The 26,353-nt window shown below is 46.8% G+C and overlaps 1 pseudogene; it reads left to right on the top strand.

Annotated features, from left to right (window-relative positions):
- Positions 1–12,342: 12,342 nt before the first annotated feature.
- LOC125534538 lies at positions 12,343–13,244 on the top strand (annotated as a pseudogene).
- Positions 13,245–26,353: the final 13,109 nt, after the last annotated feature.

The raw sequence follows: 26,353 nt of genomic DNA, 5'->3' as shown, positions 1-26,353 counted from the left end.
AAGATATCCGCGCTACCATCTCCCACCGGAGAGATCCAGTAACCAAACGCTCCCTGGCCTCCATCGGAGTGAGTAAGGACCACATACGGATTAGCGCAGTAGCCCGGAATAAAACCTGCAAAAAATGGATAGTTTTTTTTGACACTTGAAACAGTAGGAGAGGCTCCTACTGTATGTATTAAATTAAGTGACAAAAAGTCTTACAAAGTCATAACCTTACATCCATAGCCATGGTGAAACTATTGGGGAGGGCTAAACACTAGAAAGAGGGAACAAAAGAGTAAAGTTAAATACTATTTACAAAAGAGGACAAAAGGGTTGAAGTTTTTCTCCCACTCTGTAACGAAGAAGGGAAAGGTCATCTCTCAACCTAGCCAGCCAGGATGATTTCGAAGGTGAAATCCCTCTGAAGTGTTTGTTGTTTCTCTCTTTCCATATGCTCCAAGCAGCCTGTAGGAAGATGTCCATGAACATCGGGCTATTCCACGTAGTTTTTGCTTGCTTAATCCATTGAAGTCTTGTACCATGTGTTATCCAGTTAATATTAATATGTGACCAGCACTCTTGGCTAAATGGACAGGTGAAGAAAAGGTGCTCCAAAGTTTCTTCAATAGGTGAAGTACACAACAGACAAGTGTGGTTGTCCCCAATGTTGTAATGTCTCCTCTTGAGCATGTTTCGTGTGTTTAATCTATCGGAGAGGAGTAGCCAGCCGAACACTTTATTTTTCATGGTGACCTTAGATTTCCACAGCCACTTGTATGTTTGGTCAGCTCTTATTTCTCTGAAGTAATAGGAGTAATATTGGCTCGCAGCGTAATCTCTTTTAGCCCAAATGCATGTATATTTGTCTTCTCCGTGGGCCAAGGTAATCGGAGTCAGCAATTGCTGAAGGTCCATCAACTCTGCATGTGCCTGCGCAGAAAGGGGAAGATGGAAGACTTCCCCTAATGTGTCAGCCGTTAATAGTGCATGGACAGAGATATCTTCATTTTTAGTGAACAAAAAGGCCCTGGGGTGGCTAGAGGCCAGAATATCATCCATCCAAAGATCTTTCCAAAGTAAAGTGGTGCAACCATCCTGAATTGTGACTTTGGTGATGCCTCTATAAACTGGCATGAGCTTTGTGATGTCTCTCCACCAGAAGGAACCACATGCATCCGTTGCATGTGGGATTTTCGAGGTGTAATATGTGTTCCAGATTAATTCCACCTATGGTAGATCCCAATGATTGTAGAACTTGTGAAGATATTTAAGCAACAGGGCATCACTCTGTGTCCCCAAAATACCCATTCCACCACAATCCTTAGGTTTACAAATCATGCTCCAAGCAGCCAGAGAGTGACATGATTCCCCCTGTTCCGTCTTTTTAGTCCAGAGACATTTCCTTCTGATCTTGTCTAAGAGCTCAATAATGGAGATGGGAAGCTTGAGTGTGCATAGAGCAAAGATTGTGAGCGAAGTGATCACTGAATTTACTAGAGAAAGCTTTGCTCCATACGAAATCATGTTTATAGTAGCTGTTAGGCGGCGCTCCACTTTGCAAACCAAAGGCGTTAAATACTGAACAGATGGTCGTGTGGTCCCCAAAGGCAACCCAAGGTAAGTGAATGGCATTTTGCCAGTCATGCAACCGAAGATTTGTGCAATGCTGTTACTGAGAGACTCATCACAGTTGATTGGGATGAGAGTGGATTTTTGGAAGTTTATTTTAAGGCCAATGGAAGTTGCATAATCCGACAAAATCTGCTTGATCGTGGCCGCTTGTGTTTCACAAGCCGGGAGTATCAGAATTGTGTCATCGGCATATTGAATGACCGGGTAATCTTTTTGGGTTGCACATGGGAAAGGAAGCTGAATATGACCCTGAGCAAAAGCATCATTAATGACAGCTTGAAGGAGGTCGGCGGCCAGCACGAAAATCAAGGGAGATAATGGGTCTCCTTGTCGAACCCCAGTTTTGCAATGGAATTGTCTCCCTAGTACTCCATTTAAAAGGACCGAAGATTTACCTGAGGCCAAAATAGCTTTGATCCAGTTTAGCCATTTATCGTTAAATCCCATGTGTCGCATAATCTCCAACATTGGCTCATGCTCAATAGTGTCAAATGCCTTAGCGAAATCAAGTTTAAGGAGGACAATTGGTTTCTTTGATGTTTGACATTGGTAAATGTACTCAAACGCCCACGCCAAACAATCCTGTATAGATTTGCCCTTCAAAAATCCATATTGATTTCGATGCACGATTTTTAGGATGATCTTTTGGAGACGGTTGGCAAGAAGTTTCGTAATGATCTTAAGACAACAGTTGAGTAGCGTGATTGTCCTGTAATCATTGACTGAAGTAGGTGCATTGATTTTTGGGATCAGAGTAATGAAGCCCTCATTAATACTCTCCAGATTTAAGTTGCCCTCATGGAATTGATTGCATAGAAGGTAGAAGTCTTCTTTAATCACGTGCCAACAAGATTTGAGAAAGTGTCCAGTGAAACCATCTGGACCCGGAGCCCTATCCGCAGGCATGTATTTAATCACATCGTCAATTTCCTGGTGAGTGAAAGGCACAGTTAATTGGTCCAAATCTTCAACCTTCTTGATCATTCTGGCTAAATCAAACTTCATCTCATGTTGCTGAGAAGACCCAAGCCGTTTTTGAAAGCTTGAAATATAACAGATTCTTTGCCCGCATGATCTTCAACACAATATCCATCATCCGTGGTAAGAGAAGCAATGTTATTTCTCCTATATCTTTTTGAGGCCATCGCTTGAAAAAAATTTGGTTGCTCATCGCCAAATTTGACCCATCTAATAGTACATCTCTTCCTCCAATACTCTTTCTGATAATTAAGAAGCCTCAGAATATGGTGTTTGAGTATGCGGCGAAAATTTGTTTCTGGAGTGGTGAGACGCCTTTTATTTTCATGTTCATCAAGTTCGAAGAGAGCCCTGTTGGAGTTTTCAATGGCAATAGACAGTTTAGAAATACCTTTACTCCAAATTTTCAAATCACGCCTCAGGTGTTTAAACTTGCGGGAGATAACAGTGGCCATGTTGGTCGAGGGAATTGGTTTGGACCAAGAATTAGAAACCGTGTCCATAAATCCAGGGTGATGTACCCAATACGATTCGAACCTGAAAATCTTGGAGCGAGGAATGGTTGTCTCAATGCATACCACACAAGGGATGTGATCGGAAACTGCCGGCCAAGAGGCTTTACTAGGGTTTTAGGGTAAGTAGTAGTCCAGTTGGTGCTCGTAAAAAACCAGTCAATTTGTTCTAAAAGGGGGTCCACCTGCATATTACTCCAGGTGTAAGCTCGACCTTTGATAGGCAGTTCCACTAGATTTTGGCTCCTGATAAAGTCGTTGAAGGTGATCATATCCCCAAAATTTCCCCCTGGCTTATTACGATTGTCTGGGCCACGTATGAAATTAAAATCCCCTATAAGGAGCCAATCTTCATTGTGAGGGATATTAAGGTCTAGCAGCCACTGTATGAAGTCCCTACGTTCATCACCCTGACAGGGGCCGTACACATTCACAAGGGTCCAATACTGTGCTGATTGAGTGGATTGGAAGCGGATCACTAATGCAAAGTCCCTGGAGGCCACAACAGTGGCAGAGAAAATTGAACTATTCCAAATTGTTGCAATTCCACCCGAAGCACCCCGGGCCAGAATAAATTCAAATTTATCAAAACGTCGCGGACAGCAAGACTTAATAAACTTATTATCAAATGAGTGCTTCTTAGTTTCCTGCAGACAAACCACAGCACAACCACTAGCCGTAGTGGCATTAAACAGAGCAAGTTGCTTAGGTTCAGAATTTAAACCACGGACGTTCCAACAGAGAACATTCCAGTTCACCAAAAGTACCATGGATAAAGGAGAGAGGATTAAGCACTGGATGAGGATGAAAGAGCATCCTCCGTAACTTCATTGAGCACCTCTTCAGAGAGCTCGACAGCAGGAATAACACATTTGACTGTGCCAACAAGTTGTAGCGTGGCTATCGGGGTGGGCGGTGGAACAGCAGAACTGTCATCTTCTTCAGAACGAGCCCTGGACTGTAGAGCTGACGGATTGATCCTGGGCTTGACCTTAGAAGATCTTGGTTTGCTGTCAGTAATGGCTGGGACTTTGAAACCGTCGTATTTGTTGGACCTGGCACTACGACAAAGAGAAACAGATGACACGGGAATGGCAAGCTTCCCTTTGCGTATTGTGTCAGCAGAATTTGGCCCCTCTCCACCAAGGGTACTTGCAGAGCTATTTCCATCATTAACCAGGGTATCAGCATTAGGAACCTCAGATGGCCCATTTCCGAAGAGCTGTGAAGTTTCCACAGGAATCTCATCCCCAAAGCCATGAGCAGTTTCCACACTTGGACCAACAGGTGGTGCCAATTGAATAGTTGATGTTCTATTAAAAGCCAAATCATTTCTGCAGTTCCAAATTGCCCATAACAACGCACATACTCCTACGCGAATTTGTCTAGCTGTTTCGGACTCTATCCCAACAAGCCACGTTCCAAATAACGACCCGACCGAACTCGGAGGAGTAATGTTAAAGGCAACTTGCACCGAGCACCACAGAACCCTCGCCAACGGGCAATCAAAGAAGAGGTGCTTGATATTTTCATCCCGATCACAGAAACTACACCTAGTAGAGCTTGTCCAGTTGCGCTTAACCAAATTATCTTTCGTTAAGATAACTTGTTTATGTACAAACCACATAAACACTTTGATTTTTAGCGGAACCTTAACTTTCCAAACATGTATGGAACTAGGAATAACACTAGAATTGATGACGTCAAGGTACATCGACTTGACTGTGAATTCCCCACAAGTAGTAAGCGTCCAGCACAACTGATCGGGCTGGTGAGTAAGCTGAACCTCCATCAGTCTACTCACCAGATGAAGCCAAGCTTCCCACCGTACTCCAACAAGCACCCTCCTAAACTGAACATTAAGGGGGATGGACTGCAAACTCGTTGCAACCAGAGCATCGCGTCGCTGCACAATACGATATAACGAGGGATACTGAAGCGCCAGCGGCGCTTCCCCCAGCCAAGTATCCTCCCAGAAGCGAGTACTATTACCATCACCAACAATAAACCTTGTTCTATTAAAGAAAGTAGCTTTGACTCTCATTAGCCCTTTCCAGAACGGCGAGTCAGTCGGCCTGACTGTCACCTGCGACAAAGTCTTTGAGTGCAGATACTTATTACGCAGAATCTGCGCCCAAGTTGCATCCGTCTCAGCTGCTAACTTATAAAGCCACTTATTGAGGAGGCATCTGTTCTTAACCTCAAGATTCTCAACACCCAGACCCCCTTGGTCTTTCGGTCGGCAGATGACGTCCCATTTGGCTAAACCGTACTTCCTCTTAAGTTCATCACTCTGCCAGAAGAAACGGGACCGGTAGAAGTCCAGTCTTTTCCTGACTCCAACTGGAACTTCAAAAAAGGACAAAAGGAACATAGGCAGACTCGTGAGCACCGAATTAATGAGAATCAGTCGGCCTCCATACGACATGAGTTTTCCCTTCCAGCAGCTCAGTTTCTTCTCAAACCGATCCTCAATACATTTCCATTCGCTATTTGTTAGCTTACGATGATGAATGGGGATACCCAGGTAAGTGAACGGAAGTGCTCCCACTTCGCAACCAAACAATTGCTTATAAGCATCTTGTTCCTCTTTGGCTCTCCCAAAACAGAACAACTCACTCTTATGGAAGTTAATCTTCAGGCCAGTCAATTGCTCGAAAAAGCACAACACCAGCTTCATATTTCTTGCTTTTGCCAAGTCATGCTCCATAAAGATAATTGTATCATCAGTGTACTGCAGGATGGACACGCCACCATCAACAAGATGCGGCACCAAGCCACCTACTTGACCGGCCTCCTTTGCCCTACCTATCAGGATTGCCAACATGTCCGCGACAATATTGAAGAGAATAGGAGACATTGGATCACCTTGTCTCAGGCCCTTGTGTGTCTGGAAATAATGGCCTATATCGTCATTCACTTTAATTCCAACACTCCCTTTTTACGTGAAGGATTCCACTTGTCTTCTCCAAGCTTCATCAAAACCCTTCATTCGGAGTGCCTGTTGTAGGAAAGGCCATTTGACTTTGTCGTACGCTTTCTCGAAATCCACTTTGAAAACAACACCATCAAATTTTTTTGTGTGGATCTCATGGAGTGTTTCATGCAGGACCACAACTCCTTCGAGGATGTTCCTATCCGGCATGAAAGCAGACTGAGTAGGCTGCACCACAGTATGCGCAATCTGTGTGAGCCTATTCATCCCGACCTTGGTAAAAATTTTGAAACTAACATTAAGCAGACAGATAGGCCGGAATTGCTCAATCCACACAGCCTCTGTCTTCTTTGGAAGTAAGGTTATAGTTCCAAAATTCAGCTTAAAAAGATGAAGCTGGCCCAAGAATAAATCGTTGAACAAAGGCAAGAGATCTCCTTTAATAATATGCCAACACTTCTTATAGAACTCTGCCGGGAAACCATCCGGGCCAGGAGCCTTATTATTCTTCATCTGGGAAATGGCCTCAAATACCTCTTTCTCAGAAAAAGGAGCGACTAAAATATCATTCTCAACAGCCGTAAGTTGAGGCACATCCTCAATCCTAGACTCATCCAGCGGCACATAGTTGTCCTCTGGAGGCCCAAACAGCTGCTTGTAGAAGTCAGTGATATATTGCTTTAAGTTTTCCTGACCAAGAATCGTTCCCTTGTCTTGTTCAAGATGAAAGATCCTCTTTTTTCTATGCTTACCATTGGCGATCAGGTGAAAAAATTGTGTGTTCGCATCCCCCTGAACAACTCTAGTGAACTTAGCCCGAAGCGCCCACTTTAGTTCTTCCTCACTAAGGATCTCTTTCAGCCTCATTTCCGCCTCTAGCTTTGCATGAAGCTCCGAGGCTGGCAGAATCGTGGTCTCGGCCTTTACATCAAGGGACTGAATAAGCAAAAGGAGCTGTTCCTTTTTGGCCTTATAAATCCCACTGAGATGCTTAGCCCACCCACGTAGGAAACTTCTCAAATGCCTAATTTTATTCTGCCAGCGCTCAAGCGCAGACCGACCTCCTGCATCCTTAGCCCATTCTCTGGCTACGAGATCCAAGAAGCCTTCTCTCTCAAACCAAGCAAGCTCGAAGGAGAAAACATTTTTATTTCCCAAATGGGTAGCCTCTCCAGAATCAAGTAATAAAGGCGTGTGATCAGAAATATCACGAGTAAGCGCCTGGACCGTAACATATGGAAATTTCTGCTCCCATTCGACGCTAGACAGGACTCGATCCAGCTTTTCAAACGTCGGATTTGGCAAGGCGTTAGCCCAGGTAAACTTTCTGCCCGAAAGCTCTATCTCACGCAGATCTAGGCTTTCAATGATTGTGTTAAACATGAAGGACCATCGGCCGTCAAAATTGTCAGTATTCTTCTCATCACTCCTTCTGATGATATTAAAATCACCCCCTACCAGGATAGGAAGTTGTTCAGAACCACAAATCCTAACCAGATCAGCCAAGAAATCCGGTTTATGCTCAGGCTGTGCGGCACCATAAACCGCTACCAAAGCCCAATTAAACCCATCTGACTTCGACCGCACCCTAAACTTAACAGCGAAATCTCCCATGACCACGCTTCGGACTTCTAACGAGTCACATCTAACCCCGAGTAAAATCCCACCCGATCTTCCTCGCGGAGGTAGACAATGCCAGTCAAAATCAATACCCCTCGAAAGAGTATTAAGAAATTGTGGCGAGAAGTTGGCTCTACCCGTTTCCGACAAAGCGATAAAGTCCAACTTATGCTCAATAGAAGCCTCAGCAAGAAACCTTCTTTTAGCCAAGTCTTTCAGACCTCTGCTGTTCCAATTTTTTAGCTGTTCGGATCCGAGCACTCCTACGCACTGCGGAATCTGGGTAAATCTTCCGCTTCCATTTGCGTTTAGGAGCATTAAAACTCTGTAGTTGGTCCTCACAACCAGCCACAGAGGTCCGCATTTCCACATTATCTACCCGCTCAACCTCCTCCTCAGGCTCAGGAGACGGTTGAGTCAGATCCGCACAAAGATTATCGAGCGCCCTGACCCCTAGAGTGTCGATCTCAGAATCATTCATAGGTTTTACCGCCGCTAAGTTACGAATCATCTCAAGCGCCCGTTCGGCCTCTAAATCCAGCATATCATTAACCGAGGTTGAGATATCACTATCATTACTACCTAGTGAAATACCTAGTTGATTTGCATTATTAATAATCTCATCATTGGTAAAATGCAAAATAGAATTAGAGGTATTGACAGACATACCAGTAGTGACCTCCACGTCACGAAGCTTGGCCGCCCTCATAGCGCACCGCTGCTGAATGTCGTCCACTTCCGGATGGTCCTGGAGGCGGCTACTCAATCGCCGCCCCTCGGAGACCGGATCCGGAATGCCCCCGAACGCAATCACCTCCTCCCGAGTAGCAGCACTTGAGACCACCAAGCCAGAGGAAGGTTGAACCAGGGCCTCCTGCCCTAGCTCTCCATCCACCCCGTCCCACCGGCCAGGCAATGTGACCGGCGCCGAAGGCAAGCAGGCCTCCGTAGGCGCTCCTGGAGAAGAAGGCCCCAGGACCACCTGCCCCGAGCCCTCTCCGTAAAGCGACACCGGTGCCACCGAAACCAGCCCGGTAAAAGGGGAGGAAGGAGTCGTGGCTAGCAACCTCGGCCTCCCTCCCGAAGTATCAAGCTGCACCGCCCAAAACTCGTCATCTGCAAGGCCCGATGGGAGGGCCGAGGCCGCCTGCCCCACACCCCCATCGACAGAACGCACCGCCTGCTGAACCGGAGGTACGACGACCGCAGTGTAGGACTCCGAAATCACCATCTCCGGACCCCCGCCAGCGAGAGCAACCTCCTCCGCCCCAGCCCTGGCCGAGATCGGCGACGCACCCAGAAAAGGAACCACAGATTCCTCGTACTCTAGAGTCGGTAACATGTGCTCGAACACATGTGCAGATGCCGGCTCGAAAGACCCGAATCTAAGAGCAGTCATAGGTACCGCGGAATTTGGTGCAACACCATCCGCAGATGTCTGAGAGTCAACACCTGACGCTTTGGACAACTCTTGCCCACTGTCAGCTGCTGGTGCCTCCTTTAGAGCAGAACCATCATCCCCCTCGTGCATATCAGTGTCCGTCCCGGTGGCCACCTCAGCAAACAGACTCTCATCCTCGAACTCAATGACAAGGTTATAGATGTGACCTCGATATGCCCACTTTACCACCTCAGGCACATACTCGATGTTCAGCACACTAACCAGAATACGGGCAACCCCGTGGGCCCTGGTGAAGTCCATATCCACTCTCACCGGTCTGCCCACCATAATACCCAAGCTGGCCACGACCCGGGCATCCTGCAACGGCTTGGAGGGAGCCCCAGAAAACCGCAACCACACCTGAGTCAGAGGTATGCCCGTAGGCTCAATCCTCTTCCACTCGTGAAACTCAAGCACCCCCTCAGTACCCGGCACCTTGCACATCCTGAAGCTCAGAAGCCTCTGAAGATCGTCAACGGATGGGAACTCAACCCGAAATAGTTTATCCTCCATGGTAACCAACTCCCACTGGAAATCCCCAGGAGCTAACTCTTTGAGCCTTTGAACAATCTGTGCCTCCGACACCTCACCTCTGGCAATTTTGACCAACCCAATCGTCAAACTCAAAGACTCATCAGGAGCGTCCATCTCCGTTGGAGACTCAAAAAAAGTAAGCTCCGCACAGTACACTCCATACATCATGAGTGATGGTGCCTGATCCCTCAACATCGGGCAGTCCCCCAATTCGTGCGCCGGTTTACCACAAGTGCCACACAGCTCAACCACACACTCCGCTATAAAATGTCCCTTGCCACCACATCTATAGCACAACATATGCTCTTTCTTACGCGCCCACTTGGCCGCCCTCTCAGACTCAGTCTTGTCAGACCCCTCCACTATCTCTGTCGACCCGGACTCCTTTCCAGGAATCTCAGCCAAGGCGAGCGCCGAAACCACCTCCATAGCGTGCCCAGACAGAACCGACACCTCAACGACCTCGTCAACCACCATCTGGTCAGTAGCAGGCGGCGGTGGCCGTCGTGGACGGTACCGACCACCCCGGCCCCGCTGGCCACCTCGATGGCCACGATATCCACCCCGTTGTTGGTGACTCGGGCCAGATGCCCCCTCAACAAAGCCTCCTGGGGGCCCCAAGAACGGTCGCTCGGCCGTCGCTCTGCCAAGCGTAGCCCCGACCACCGCCCGCGGACAAGGATCCACGGTGTTTACCAGCGCCATATGCATCGAAACCATCATCACCCCACTGTCCCTCGGGCGCGGCAGAAGCTTGAGGCGGCGGAGGTTGTTGCGTTTGCACCAGCCCGACCCTATTCGGCGGTGGCTTTGCAATGACGTGAGGCGGCAGAGCCGGCCTAGGTATCTGCCCGATTGATAGCCCGGTTGCAGGTGTCCTCGGCACCGCACCGCCACGGCCAACAGCCCCCGGCGCGGGAGGCCGGAGACCCACAGGAACCGGGGTGGGCGGCCGAGGAACCTGACCGCCACGGCCCGCCATGGCCACCCCAGCCGCAGCCGGCGCCGGGGGCCGCGACCCTGCAGGGACCGGGATCGGTGGTCGGGCTCCGGTGCCCCCTCCACTCCGGCCCTAAGCCGAGCCACTCGCAGGTACCCCTCTGCCAGCAGGAAGGTTGGGAGCAGGTGGCAGCCCCCGGCCAATCCCAACCCCGGAGGCTGGCGACGGCACGGCACCACGGCCAGCACCGGCCCCCTGCGGCGTCGCGGATTGGACCCGGCCGGCCTCAGCGTTTTTCCCTGGCGGCGGAGCTCCCCCGCGACCCGTCATCAGCCCGAGCGGCGGAATGCGCCGCGCTCTCCCACTCCCTGCCGCACGCAGGTTCTGGCTACGTCGACGCAGAACCCTAGCCGGCAGAGTCGAGGGACGACGAAAGGATGGAACCGTCGCCCCGTCGTCCACAGCCACAGTCAAAACCGGCTCCACCTGGGCCACATACCCAGGTGAGACTAGCCCGACCAGCCCAGCCGTGATGCCCAGATCGCCACCCAGCTCCTGCTGATTTGGCACCGGGTTAGCATGGGCCTCATACCCAGCTAACTCCGGCCCAACCGAACTCAGCCCAAGCTCGCACTCGCTCGGCCCCTCACGGCCTAAGATCGAGTTCAAACGCTGTTTACGGGATGCAGCGATCCCGAGACCCGGAGGAACCGGCGGGACGGCCGCACGCACCGCCGGTGCTGATCTGGCTGGATTCCGGTGACTTTTTTTCTTGCGATTAACCACGATCCAAGACTCCGGCCTAATAAGATCGAAAACAGTGAGATCAGGGAGACTAACCTTCGGCAAACGACCCGTCCAAGGTTTGATCGCCGCCGTCGACAATCTCCGATGAACTATGCGTCGAACCATCTCCCGTTCGTCGCCCTCGAGAAGCCCGTTCCTTGCCGGATCATGAAGGGGCAAGACTCCGCGGATGGATGATGCTACCTCCTCTTCCAAATAACCGGCATTGAACCAGTCATTAAGGTGGTCGGAGGGAGTTGGCGTCGGCGGCGATGGCGGATCGCCGTCCGCATCCCCGTCCGCATCCTCCTCCTCGGCGTCCGCCAATGCCCAGAACCTGCCTCCAACTTGCCGGCCATCGCCGGATAGGAGAGGCGGCCCGCCCCTAGTCGCCTCACACGCTAGGCACATATTCGGATTTTCCATCCCAGTCAGTATATAGCATCTTCCCTGCGCCCCGGCCCGGCCGTGTAATGCTGTAGCCCGCAAACACTCAACGATCATCACAGTCAATCAATGCATCCGGCCCAGCTCGATGAGAGTACTAGCAATGAGCCAACTACTACTCGAGACCAGAGTATCCAATGCGTTTCTTCCCTCCCTAGTTGTTGATGTATCTTTCTGAAGCGCATCCATGGGACGGGCTCTCGATCGGCAAACAATGTATTACCCGAGTGTTTTACTTTTTACCGACTACTGTTTTTACAGCTCTCGGCGAAAGGAAGTTTCTATCGAATGCGCGCTATTGCGAGTTCAGTTCTCGGCAAAGGGATGGTGTGTCGTGAGCCCGTGAAACGGTACTCGCAGTCGATAAACACTGATTTTCCTGTAGTGCAAAGTTCCCCATGGGATCCGGTCAGTTAGCCTTGGCCTATCCTGCTTAATTATCACCAAACTAATTATTGCTCCTATATATCCACCTATATATCCTTATTAGATCTCGCAGATCAGCTAGAACAAGTCGGTTGGTGGAGATCTGATGGCTGAGTTGTTCAGCGAGCAGGCTGCCGTCTACGCTGCGGCAGAGCCGGTCTACCCTAAGGATCTGTTTGCCAAGCTCGCGGCTCTCACCGATGGTCACCGCTTCGCCTGGGATGTTGGCACTGGCAATGGCCAGGCCGCCATCGGTGTAAGCTAATTCTCTGTGTGCTACTATCGCCATTTGGTAGACGCCACTAGCTATCATGTTGATGCATGTCTAGACTAGGGTGACAAATTAGGGCGATGCATGCATGCATGTCTCGCAGGTTGCAGAGCACTATGACAGGGTTCTAGCGACGGACGCGAGCGCGGACCAGCTGCGGCACGCCGTTCCACATCCCAAGGTCCGGTACCCCCACACGGCCGACACAACGCCGGAGGAGGAGCTCGTGGCTGCCCTCGGGGGCGAGGGTAGCGTGGACCTCATCACAGTGGCTCAGGCGGTGCACTGGTTCGATCTCCCGGCGTTTTACGCCGTGGCATCTACCACGGGGCTACAACTACCACGTGATCCCCGTGGAGGACATGCTGTCGCGCTTCTTCCGTACCACCCTGCCTTACCGGGATCCCAGATCATGGTACCTCATCGAAGGGTACCGGAACCTGCCGTTCCCATTCGCGCACATCGGCCTCGGGAGATAGGGCCAGCCGGCCGGCTTCGACATGGAGCAGGAGAAGTCATTCGCGGGGCTCATCGGCATGCTTAGGTCCACCGGGGCGGTGGCGAGAGCCAGGCAGCAGGATGGCGTGGACCTGCTGGACGAACGCGTGGTCAAGGAGCCAGAGGAAGAATGGGGAGGGCCGGAGCTTGTCCGCAAGGTGACGTACAAGGCCTTCCTGCTGACAGGAACACCTCGTCCTACTGCTTCTCCTTCTGCAGGAGCCGGACTAGAGGAGTGAGGCCAAGACCATTGGTGTTTTGTTTTTTCGCTTTGAATTCCTCTCCATATCGTGCCATGCGTGTTTCTTTCACTGCTGTTTTCATAGCTTCTACCACCGGCCGGCTGGGTGGCATGATCTGTACTTCCTCTGTTCCCGAATACAGGTCTTTTTAGAGATTTCACTACAAACTACATACGGATTTTTTTCTTTGAAAAGGAGGTATACCCCCGGCCTCTGCATCTCTTGATGCACACAGCCATTTATTAAAAAGTATCTCAAAGGTTCCAAACAGAGGTCTCAAAAATAAACAAAGGTCGTACTAAGCCAAGAAAAGCCACAAGCGGCCAAAAATGAAAATCCCAACCGGCGCCAGAAAGACTAGGAGACTAAACGTCTATCCTATTATTGAACCGCCATCCAAACCGGTTGTAAGTATCCCGTTCAACCATCTCCCATCGGCTGCACCCAATATCCATATGCTCCCTGTGGTCCGCACGTCTGAGTAATGACCACGTACGGATCCAAGTAGACGCTCTGAAGATGACCTGCAAAAAGTTGGTAATGGTTTGTCTGTTAAATGTAACGTCATTGCGAGAATTCCATAAAGACCAAAGTAATGCACATGCTCCCACTCGGATATGTGCCGCGGACTTTGGCTCCACTCCAGTCAACCAGTTATCAAACAAATGTGATGTCGTGCGAGGTGGAGGACACCCTTATGCACAAACCACATAAAAACTTTTATCTTCAAGGGCACCTTAACTTTCCAAATATGAACCGTCCTCGGGATGGTCCCGGTATTAATCAAATCCATGTACATGGATTTAACCGAGAAGACCCCTGAGCTGGAAAGCTTCCATTGCAAAGTGTCTGGTACATCTGAATGGTTAACCTCCATTAACCTACGCACAAGATGTATCCACCTAGTCCAACGGTTGCCAATAACAGACCGTCTAAACTGTATGTTAAGCGGGATAGTACCCAGCACTGTAGCAACGGAAAGAGATTTCCGTTGCGCAATGTTGTAAAGGGAAGGATACTGTAAGGCCAGCGGTGAATCTCCTAACCAAGTATCCTCCCAAAATCGAGTATCCCGTCCATTCCCGATGATAAATTTAATCCTGTTAAAGAACACCACTTTCGTCCTCATAATCCCTTTCCAGAATGGTGAGTCAGTCGCTTTTGCCGTAACCTGGGCTAGTGTTTTGGCATAGAGATATTTGTTACGCAATAACTGAGCCCAAACTCCGTCACTTTCTGTGCATAATCGGTACAGCCATTTGCTTAGTAAGCACCTATTTTTCACCTCTAAGTTTTCAATTCCCAATCCTCCCTGGTCCTTTGGTCTACAAATTACATCCCACTTTGCCAAATGATACTTATTTTTGTTCTCATCAATTTGCCAGAAGAATCTAGATCGATAAAAGTCCAATCTTTTCCGTACCCCAACCGGTACTTCAAAGAAAGAGAGGAGGAACATGGGCATATTTGTGAGTACAAAATTAATAAGCACCAATCTTCCTCCATAAGACAAAAGTTTGCCCTTCCAGCAACTTAGCCTCTTTTCAAACCGATCCTCGATACATTTCCATTCTTTATTTGTGAGCTTACGGTGATGAATCGGAATCCCTAGGTACGTGAAGGGTAGTGTGCCTATTTCACAGCCAAATAGCTGCTTGTAGGTTTCTTGTTCTTCTCTGGCGTGTCCAAAGCAAACTATATACGGATGTATATAGACATATTTTAGAGTGTAGATTCACTCGTTTTGCTCCGTATGTAGTCCATAGTGGAATCTCTAAAAAGACTTATATTTAGGAACGAAGGGAGTATTTCATTATCTGTACGTACGTCCAGAAGCATGCTGAGTCCACATTGCATGCGGCCAAGTCGATCATGTTTACGTCGTTGTATTGCATGCATGAGTTAGTTAGCCATGTTGTATCGTCTCTTAAACAGTTTGTCTCCTTATTGAATAAAAGTAATAAAGTGAGAAAAGACATGTTTTTGAGCCGCAACAGTTTTCAGTGCTCAATCTTTTTGATCTCCTTCTTTAGATAGACACATACTGTCTGATTCTGTTTGTTTGCTATCGTTGGTCTAGTAAACACTGTCGGATTGTGTTTTTGGTCACCAACCATACGCAATGCATCTTAAGATATTCAGAAAGCCTCCATTTATCGAGCACTACTTTGTTCTTGGTGTCCCCAACTGTTTAGATGCGAAAGTTGCCTAACTAGTGATGCAACTGTAAGTACGTCTCGCTTTGATTGGATTTTACCTATTTCAGGCAGACATGCTTGGTAGCCAATTTCAACTATGATGTTGCTCCATTTTGTAGACGAATCTCCTTGAAGGCACCGAGCTGGGGTGTAAAAAAACCACTCTCGGTCTAAATATTCAGATCTGGTTAATTTTAACTGGATGGAAAGATGATGCCTTTTTGCATTGACTAATAAGCAACTACTCCGTGTAGGTCATGATGCAAGCAGGGTAAGGGGACTATGCTTGTCTGCCTGAGTAGAGATACATCATGTATAATTGGAATACGTGGTCGAATTTTGCATATGTGAGTGATTGGAGAAGGTTTAGATGATGCTGATCAACTGAGGGTACCGAAAGGAACATGTTACTCATGGTTGCCGCCAAGAACAACACGCAGGGACTGTCATACACTTACTCAATGACTCCAGCAATTGGTGTGCCTAAAACAGGGCACAAGGTTCATTTCACTTGAGGTGAGTAGGCCGAGCTACAGTAGCTTGCTTGCTTGAAAACGTTTCAGAATTTAGGTTAACTGACTTGAAAATGTTTCATAATTGAGGTGGTAAGTGCGGGCGACGAATTGCCTTGCAACAAGTTCACTGGGCAATGGTTATGCAGATACATATGCGATATGGTTGCTGGATCCATCCTAAGGCTAGCAAAAGTGTATCCTGCTTCTAGTTAGGCAGATGGTTAGTATTTTGTTCCATTCAATATTAGTCTATTGCATAGTATTCTGACCCTGAGAGGGATTACATTTCGTTTACTGGTGCTTTGTGAGGCCCCGTGTCCGCTGTGCCCAAGATATAGACTGGCAGGACATAAATTTTGTTCACTTACTCATTCTTCCTTCACCACAGAGTCATCATAATCCTGGATGATTCGTAAGAGGTGATGAGAAGATCATTGAGGGCATGTGGGAAGCCACTTGCTGTTTCACAAATGCTTCTGCTTTTCAGTCATACCAGTTGAACATCCGCCCAAGGTCTCCGCTACTGTTCTTTAAACTATTTGTTTTCCTGAGTGTTGTTACTCCACCGGAAAACAGAGCTTAATTTCTATTTCAGGAACAGAGCTTAATTCGTTTCCATGATGCAAAGGTTGGCTGGAGATTTCTTTATTTCTTTGCATCCAGATAAGCATGTAACTATGTCATCTTCTACATCTGCCAAAGGTGGTGCTATTTTCTTGGATTTCTTCGTTGCATTCAGAGAAATGTATAACTATGTGATCTTCCACACGAAATTTGTAAGTGTTCTGCAAACTTTATTTGCAGTGTCGTTACAAATGCGAACCCAGATCTCATCTTGATGTGCCATAACTATATGGTCTTCTACTTACTAATTGTGTGCAAAAGATTACTATTGGGAGTGGGAGGCGGGTGTTGTTCTTTGTGCTCCCCATTATTTTGCTGCAAGTTAGTTTGACAAATATTTAATTCATCGTCTTTTACTGGTTCCTGCAGCCATGCATCAATGTGGTTGTTTCCTCTTCTTGTCGTGCATTCATTCCTTCACCCTGTGAGTCCGGCAATTTTTTTTACTTCTCCCAACGTGAATACAATCCAATCTTGTTCAAGTATGAACAGGTTGCAACTTCATATAAATCATATCGAATGGATCACCCTGAATCTTCCTATCGGAGATGTGACATGGGACCTCATCGACAGTGGTGGTGATGGCGGCGATGTTGGTGATGGTGCGGCAGTAGAGGCGGTGGCCCATGGACATCCACAGGCGAGGGTTGCTCCCCCGGTGGCTTCCTTCCCGGCCTTTCTTCAAGGTTGGAACGATAGAGGTGGGGCTTTACAACCCCCAGGTGCATCTTGGTATGGACCGTGGCTGGAGATGGAGAGATGGATTGTGAATGCACTAGTAGAAAAGGGGGCAAAGGTTCAGGCCGGGTCAGCCCATTAGTCCTGGTTCAGTCCAGAACCGGAACCAATGGGGGCATTGGACCCGGTTCGTAAGCCCAGGGGGCCGGCCGGGCCACGTGGGCCATTGGTCTCGGTTCGTCTGGACCTTTTGGTCCCTGTTGGTGGGACGAATCAGGACCAATGGGCCTCGCTCCTGGCCCACCACCATTGGTCCCGGTTGGTGGCTTGAACCGGGACCAAAGGCTCCCCTTTGGTCCCGGTTCATGCCACCAACCGGGACCAATGAGGTGCCTATATATACCCCCTCGCGTAAGAGCAGAGCACACTGCTCTATTTTTTCTGGCCGAGGGGGAGAGGGTTGGTGGTGCTCTAGCTCACCTCCTATGCACACAAAGTGTTCGATGGAATGCCCGAGCCACACTACTTAAGCTTTCTCCTCTCCAAACTCGACCTCCAAACTCCATTTTCCTCAATATTTGTCTAGGTTTAGCGGTCCGTCACGCCCCGTCCCCGTCTTCACCGCCGTCGATCACCCGCGCCGAGCTCATCGCCGGCACCACCGTGGTGAGCCTCTTGTTCTTATCTTCTTTCTGAAAGGAAAAAATATTCTTACTTGTATGTTTATATAGATACTTGTATTATTTTCTTACTTTTCTTATTGCATCTTATATAGTGCGATGGTTTTGGTATCCGCCCCCGTCGGCCCTCGTCCTGTCTATGATTCGGATGTGGTATATATATTATCTTTATAACTATTGCTTCATTTATTGTTTATGAAAATTATGCCGACCAACGTGACATAGATTTTATTTATGTAGGATGTATGTGAATCGGAAATTCCACCCGACCCTATTGTCGAGAGGTTAAATTAAGTTGAAGAAGAAAACAATTTGTTGAAGGAAAAAATAAAAATAATTGAGGAGGAGAAGATGATATTGGAGTTGCATGTTGCGGATGTCGTCGATGATCACAAGATCAAGATGGATGCAATGCGCTTGAAGATTAGAAAGATTAGAAAATATGCCATTCATACCGAGGCTTGGTATCATTATGCCGTTGGATCAATTGTTACCTCGGTTGCGATTATGATCGCATTTGTTTTCGCATTGAAATGTTTTACATAGTTTCAATGTATGGTTTAATTAATTAGATGCTCTGGAGAGCTATATGTTGTTAGATGAGAACTATGTATGTATTTTGGTTTTAATGTGATGATGAACTTCTATTAATTTGGACACTTAATTATATATAATGCACGCAGATGAACCGGCAATGGATGTACGGTGACAGACACACCTCCGAGTACATTAAGGGCGTGCATGAGTTTCTCGATGCGGCTGAGGCAAACAAGCAGAATGGTTTTATGTGTTGTCCATGCACTGAATGTGGGAATACGAGGTCTTACTCTAACCAGAAAATCCTTCACTCCCACCTGCTTTACAAGGGTTTCATGCCACACTATAATGTTTGGATGAGGCACAGAGAAATAGGGGTTATGATGGAAGACGACGAAGAAGAAGAGTACGATGACAACTATGTGCCCCCTGAATATGGTGATGCTGCAACGGGGGGAGCTGGTGAAGATTAAGAGGAACCAGACGATGTGCCCAATAATGCTGCAATGGGTGAAGCTGCTGAAGATCAAGAGGAACCAGACGATGTGCCCGATGATTATGATCTCCACCGGGTCATTGTCGATGCAAGGACGCAATGCGAAAGTCAAAAGAAGAAGCTGAAGTTTGATCGCATGTTAGAGGATCACAAAAAAAGGGTTGTACCCCATTTGCGAAGATGGCAACACAAAGCTCGGTACCGTACTGGAATTGCTGCAGTGGAAGGTAGAGAATGCTGTGCCTGACAAAGGATTTGAGAAGTTACTGAAAATAACGAATTGCCCGACAGTACATACGCAGCAAAGAAGGTCGTATGCCCTCTAGGATTGGAGGTGGAGAAGATACATGCATGCCCCAATGACTGCATCCTCTACCACGGTGCATACAAGGATCTGAACGCATGCCCGGTATGCAGTGCATTGCGGTATAATATCAGACAAGATGACCCTGGTGATGTTGACGGCGAGCCCCCCAGGAAGAGGGTTCCTGCAAAGGTAATGTGGTATGCTCCTATAATACCACGGTTGAAACGTCTGTTCAGAAACGAAGAGCATGCCAAGTTGATGCGATGGCACAGTGAGGACCGTAAGAAAGACGGGAAGTTGAGAGCACCCGCTGACGGGTCGCAGTGGAGAAAAATCGAGAGAAAGTACTGGGATGAGTTTGGAAAGGACCCAAGGAACGTATGGTTTGCTTTAAGCGCGGATGGCATTAACCCTTTCGGGGAGCAGAGCAGCAATCACAGCACCTGGCCCGTGACTCTATGTATGTATAACCTTCCTCCTTGGATGTGCATGAAGCGGAAGTTCATTATGATGCCAGTTCTCATCCAAGGCCCTAAGCAATCCGGCAACGACATTGATGTGTACCTAAGGCCATTAGTTGAAGAACTTTTACAGCTGTGGAATGAAAACGGTGTACGTACGTGGGATGAGCACAGACAGGAGGAATTTAACCTAAAGGCGTTGTTGTTCGTGACCATCAACGATTGGGCCGCTCTTAGTAACCTTTCAGGACAGACAAACAAAGGATACCACGCATGCACGCACTGTTTAGATGACACTGAAAGTATATACCTAAACAAATGCAGGAAGAATGTGTACCTGGGCCATCGTCGATTTCTTCCGACCAACCATCAATGTCGAAAGAAAGGCAAGCATACCAAAGGCGAGGCAGATCACCGGAAGAAGCCCACCATGCGTACCGGTGATCACGTACTTGCTATGGTCAATGATTTACACGTAATCTTTGGAAAGGATCCCGGCGGACTAGCTGTTCCGAATGACGCTGAGGGACACACACCCATGTGGAAGAAGAAATCTATATTTTGGGACCTACCCTACTGGAAAGACCTAGAGGTCCGCTCTTCAATCGACGTGATGCACGTGACGAAGAACCTTTGCGTGAACCTGCTAGGCTTCTTGGGCGTGTATGAGAAGACAAAAGATACACCTGAGGCACGGGAGGACCTGCAACGTTTGCACGAAAAAGACGGCATGCCTCCGAAGCAGTATAAAGGTCCTGCCAGCTACGCTCTTACGAAAGAAGAGAAAGAAATCTTCTTTGAATGCATGCTCAGTATGAAGGTCACGACTGGCTTCTCGTCGAATATAAAGGAAATAATAAATATGCCAGAGAAAAAGTTTCAGAACCTAAAGTCTCATGATTGCCACGTGATTATGACGCAACTGCTTCCGGTTGCATTGAGGGGGCTTCTACCGGAAAACGTCCGATTAGCCATTGTGAAGCTATGTGCATTCCTCAATGCAATCACTCAGAAGGTGATCGATCCAGAAATCGTACCAAGGCTAAGGAGTGATGTGGCGCAATGTCTTGTCAGTTTCGAGCTGGTGTTCCCACCATCCTTCTTCAATATCATGACGCACGTCCTAGTTCATCTAGTCGACGAGATTGTCATTCTGGGGCCCATATTTCTACACAATATGTTCCCCTTTGAGTGGTTCATGGGAGTCCTAAAAAAATATGTCCGTAACCGCGCTAGGCCAGAAGGAAGCATCTTCATGGGCCATCAAACAGAGGATGTTATCGGGTTTTGTGTTGACTTCATTCCCGGCCTTAAGAAGATAGGTCTCCCTAAATCGCGGTATGAGGGGAGACTGACTGGAAAAGGCACTTTTGGAAGTGACTCAATAATATGCAGGGACGGATATTCTTGGTCTCAAGCACACTACACAGTTCTACAGAACTCTACCTTGGTGACCCCGTATGTCGATGAACACAAGAACAGCCTGCGCTCCAAACACCCGGAGCAGTGCGACGACTGGATTACATGTGAACACATCAGGACTTTCAGCAGTTGGTTGGAAACACGTCTCAAAGGTGACAACATTGTTTGTGATGAGCTGTACGTGTTGTCCAGGGGACCATCTTTGACTGTATTGACTTACAAAGGATACGAGATAAATGGGAATACATTTTACATGATCGCCCAAGATCAAAAGAGCACCAACCAAAACAGCGGTGTCCGCTTTGATGCAGCAACCGAGAGCGGAAAGGACACATATTATGGTTACATAGTGGACATATGAGAACTTGACTACGGACATGATTTTAAGGTCCCTTTGTTTAAGTGCAAATGGGTCAATCTGTCAGGAGGCGGGGTACAGGTAGACCCACAGTACGGAATGACAACAGTGGATCTGAAAAATCTTGGGTACACTGACGAACCGTTCGCCCTAGCCAATGATGTGGCACAGGTTATCTATGTGAAGGACATGTCTACCAAACCGAGAAAAAGAAAAAATAAGGAAGCGAATACATCATATGATGAGCCAAAGCGCCACATAGTTCTTTCAGGAAAAAGGGACATCCTGGGAGTGGAGGGCAAGACAGACATGTCTAAAGATTATGAAAAGTTTCATGAAATTCCTCCCTTCAATGCCCAAGCTGACCCAAGCATCCTGATAAACGACGAAGATTATCCATGGTTACGGCGCAATAAGCAAATGAAACAAGCGAAGAAAAAGTGAAGACTTTCTCCCGCAACTATTATGATGATACCATGCCAACTTTGTAACACACGAGTATGCTATGCCAACTTTTTCAGAGTTCATTTGAAAACTATGAATTTAGGTCGAATTTTCTCTATAGGTGCATCTATGTTCATTTTTTTAGTAAAGTTAATCACAAACTTGTGATTCACAAAAATTTCAAAGAATTCAAATTTGAAAACCAATGGCACTAACAGAAAGTTTATAATTTTTCTAAAACTAATGGCACTAGCAGAAAGTTTATAATTTTGCTGACATAAAAGCAAAAAGAAATAAAAAATAAAGGAAAAAACAAAAGAAAATAAATAATGCAGAGAACAAAACAAAAAATCTGGAAAAAAAATAAAAATAGCAACAATAAGTATTTTTTTTGTAAATAGAAACAAAATAAAATAAATAAAGCAACAAAGAAAACAAAAAAACTAAAAAAATGTTTTCAAATTTGAAAACTAATGGCACTAACGGAAAGTTTATATTTTTTCTAAAACTAAAAGCAAAAAGAATTAAAAAATAAAGCAAAAAACAAAAGAAAATAAATAATGCATAAAACAAAACAAAAAAAACTGGAAAAATAGCAACAATAAGTATTTTTTTGTAAGTAGAAATAAAATAAAATAAATAAAGCAACAAAGAAAAAAAAGAAAAAAAGTGTTTCAAATTTGAAAACTAATGGCACTAACAGAAAGTTCATAATTTTTCTAAAACTAAAAGCAAAAAAGAATTAAAAAATAAAGCAAAAAACAAAAGAAAATAAATAATGTAGAAAACAAAACAAAAAAACTGAAAAATAGCAACAATAAGTATTTTGTTGTAAGTAGAAACAAAATAAAATCAATAAAGCAACAAAGAAAAAAAAAGTGCCACCTACTGGCCCCCACGGCCTGAATATGACTAGAAACCCTACCATGGGCCAGGATTCAGGCCCGCAGGAGGCCCAGTAGGCCCACAGGCACACATCGCAGGGTTAGGCCCAAAAGCATGCATTTGAGAGGAGCTCGAGAGGGAAGGCGCAGTAGCGCTTATAAACCACTCTCGAGCTCTCTCAGGTAGCGAGGTGGGACTAAAGTTTTGGCGCGGGGCAGCACAAGGCCTTTGGTCCCGGTTGGTGGCACCAACCGGGACTAAAGGGGGCATTGGTCCCGGTTTGAGCCACGAACCGGGACCAATGCCTTTGCTATATAAGCAACACTTGGGAAAATTTTCAGATTTCCCTCGCCAGTTACCCCCGACGACGCCGACCTCCTCGACGCCGCCAGGCTGCCCCGACGCCAACCGCCGCAACCGCCGTCGCCGTTGCCCGCGCCCGTCGTCGCCGTCGCCCGCGCCCGTTCGTCGCCGTCGCCCGCGCCCGTCGTCGCCGTCGCCCGCGCCCTCGCCCGCGCCCTCGTCGCCCGCGCCCGTCGTCGCCGTCGCCCGCGCCCTCGCCGGCCGTCGCCCGCGCCCGTCGTCGCCGTTGCCCGCGCCCTCGCCGGCCGTCGCCCGCGCCCTCGCCGGCCGTCGCCCGCGCCTGGCCGGCTGTCCCCTGCCCCGACGCGTCGCCGCCTCTGTGAGCACCGCGCGTCTGCCGCCCCCGCCGCCGTCGTGCATTTTTTTAATTATACATGCTTTTTACATGTTTTTAGATTTTCATATATATATGTATGTATGTATTTTTTAGATATATGTTTTTTTATGTGTGTTCATATATGTTTTTTTATGTATGTTCATATATGTATATATGTATGTATTTTTTCAATTGTAATGATGTTTTAAAAATACATATATGCAAAAGTTAGATTTTTAATTAGAAAAGTTTTATCTATATATACATTTTAGGTTAGTTTCATTTAAAAAAAGTTTTATATATTTAGGAAGAAGGAATAGAAGGAAGAAGAAGGAAGAAAAGGTTTTATATATGAGGGTCGAGAGGGGGTTGACGGTCGCCGAGGGTCGAGGGTCGAGAGGGGGTCTAGGGTCGCCGAGGGGTCGAGGGTCGTCGAGCATGAGAGGAAGAAGAGGATAAAAAAGAAGAGATTCTTCTCCTCTATTCTTTCTTCTCCTCTTTTTTTTTTCTTCTTCCTCCTCTTTTTTTATCGGAAACGAGGGTCGTTGAGGGTCGTCGAACATGAGAGGAAGAAGAGGATAAAAAAAGAAGAGGAAGAAGAAAAAAAAGAGGAGAAGAAAGATTTTGTATGTGAGAGTTAAAAAGGAGCATGACCTCGTTGGAATTGAACTGTTGCCTGTTCCATTTAAGGAGTTCTTTCAGTTTTTCAATCAATTGGCCCTCGATAAAGCAACGGTCACCTGCTACTGTCTGTAAATAGTACTACTTCTGTCATTAAGTCTCTCTATATAGCTCAGCTCTTTCATTGCATGTATTTATAATTATCCTCACTATATTATGCAGATTGAAGATCGTTGAATTGAAGAAAAGACAAATCGGTGATATTGGGTTCATTAACACAAATCTCATAGATGCAACTCAGGTTAAATTTCATGCCGCAGATACCAAGGCCAACTTGCTACGATCATTGGTAATAAATGAAAACAAAGATATAATACTATTTCCTTACAAATTCAAGTGAGTGTTACTGTCTTGTGCATATTCGGTTTCCCTAAGGAGTTCTTTCAGTTTTTCAATCAATTGGCCCTCGATAAAGCAACGGTCACCTGCTACTGTCTGTAAATAGTACTACTTCTGTCATTAAGTCTCTCTATATAGCTCAGCTCTTTCATTGCATGTATTTATAATTATCCTCACTATATTATGCAGATTGAAGATCGTTGAATTGAAGAAAAGACAAATCGGTGATATTGGGTTCATTAACACAAATCTCATAGATGCAACTCAGGTTAAATTTCATGCCGCAGATACCAAGGCCAACTTGCTACGATCATTGGTAATAAATGAAAACAAAGATATAATACTATTTCCTTACAAATTCAAGTGAGTGTTACTGTCTTGTGCATATTCGGTTTCCCTCATATATTAGTCAAGGTTATAATAATGTAATTGATGAGTTATGCATGCCTGTGGAGTTTCCACTATATTCTCCTAGAGATTAAGCTTGAGCAGGAACTAGTAACCGTCTTAGACTCGAGACGAAAAGATCCCCAGGACTATGCGGACATGACTCAAATGCTCGAGAAGTAAGTTAAATCGATCATTATCCGCCATATCAGCAACTTTGTTCATTTCCTGATATATCAAGTAATTGTTTTCTTTGTCTGGTAGGGTTTGGAGAAAATTCACCAAAAAAGCTCCGGGACTGCCGAAGAAGCTTCAATTTAGACACCCGAAAGTAAGTACTATAGTATCATGTTCCGCGCATCTCCTAATGATTCAAGCGCTAGTTTCATCAATACCATTTGGCATTCTTGCTTATCAGTTTGATTGACCTCTATTTCTTGTAAAGTGGTTGTGGCAGGAACAAGGGAATGATTTTTGTGGATACTACGTTTGCGAGTCCATCCGCCACACGACCTGTGAGCGGGGCTACTCTGACGAACAATATGAAGTGCGTAAATAACAACATTCACAATTTTATTTTATTACCATCATTTGTGTTGAGTTTCATTCATTCATATATATATGTATTGACCCCCTTCTTCAAATTAGATGTTTCGGAAGCGGGATGAACTCCTAGCACCAGCTCGCATGCGAGCAATTCAAGAGGAATTAGCGGCATTCTTTCTTGACCACGTGATCGCTGAAGACGGAGAATACTATGTGGACCATGCGTCCGTATGTTAGGAGATTATATTTGTAAGAGATAATTATTGTATATATGTAGCCGGTAGTGTCGGATAGATATACGAGAACTTGTTGTTTGACCAATCTCTCGGTGAAGGAGAGATGGTCGATATCACTTCTCTCTGTATGCATATATGTTCATGACGATCTTCTGTTTTCTTCGCTTGCTTACTAGCTAGCTAGCGTGTCTAGTCCTCTCTATAAGAGAGGACATATGTATAGTACGTAGCGTCGACCAAGCACGGATATAAGAGAGGACACTTCTCTCTATTAATTATAGCTAGCTAACACAATATATCAAACACCTAAATTAACCCTCCTAAACCCCCAACCCCCCCCCCCTTCAAAAAAAACCCCAGCCACAGAAATGCTGACGCGTGGATGCCTATTGGTCCCGGTTGGTGCCACCAACCGGGACCAAAGGCCCTCCTGCCTGGGCTCCGCGCACAGCCCACGTGGAGGCCCATCTGTCCCGGTTCTGGATTGAACCAGGACTAAAGGGACAGGGCATTAGTACCGACCCTTTAGTCCCGGTTCAGGAACCGGGACAAAAGGCCCTTACGAACGGGGACAATAGGCCCGTTTTCTACTAGTGATGATTGGATATGATGATGATGGCGGCGGCTAGGGAT

This window comes from Triticum urartu, chromosome 2 (assembly GCF_003073215.2).
Source record: "Triticum urartu cultivar G1812 chromosome 2, Tu2.1, whole genome shotgun sequence".
In the NCBI taxonomy this organism is placed as follows: Eukaryota; Viridiplantae; Streptophyta; class Magnoliopsida; order Poales; family Poaceae; genus Triticum; species Triticum urartu.
The sequence above is the reverse complement of the archived record's forward strand: the minus strand, read 5'-3'. Positions and strand labels throughout refer to the sequence as shown.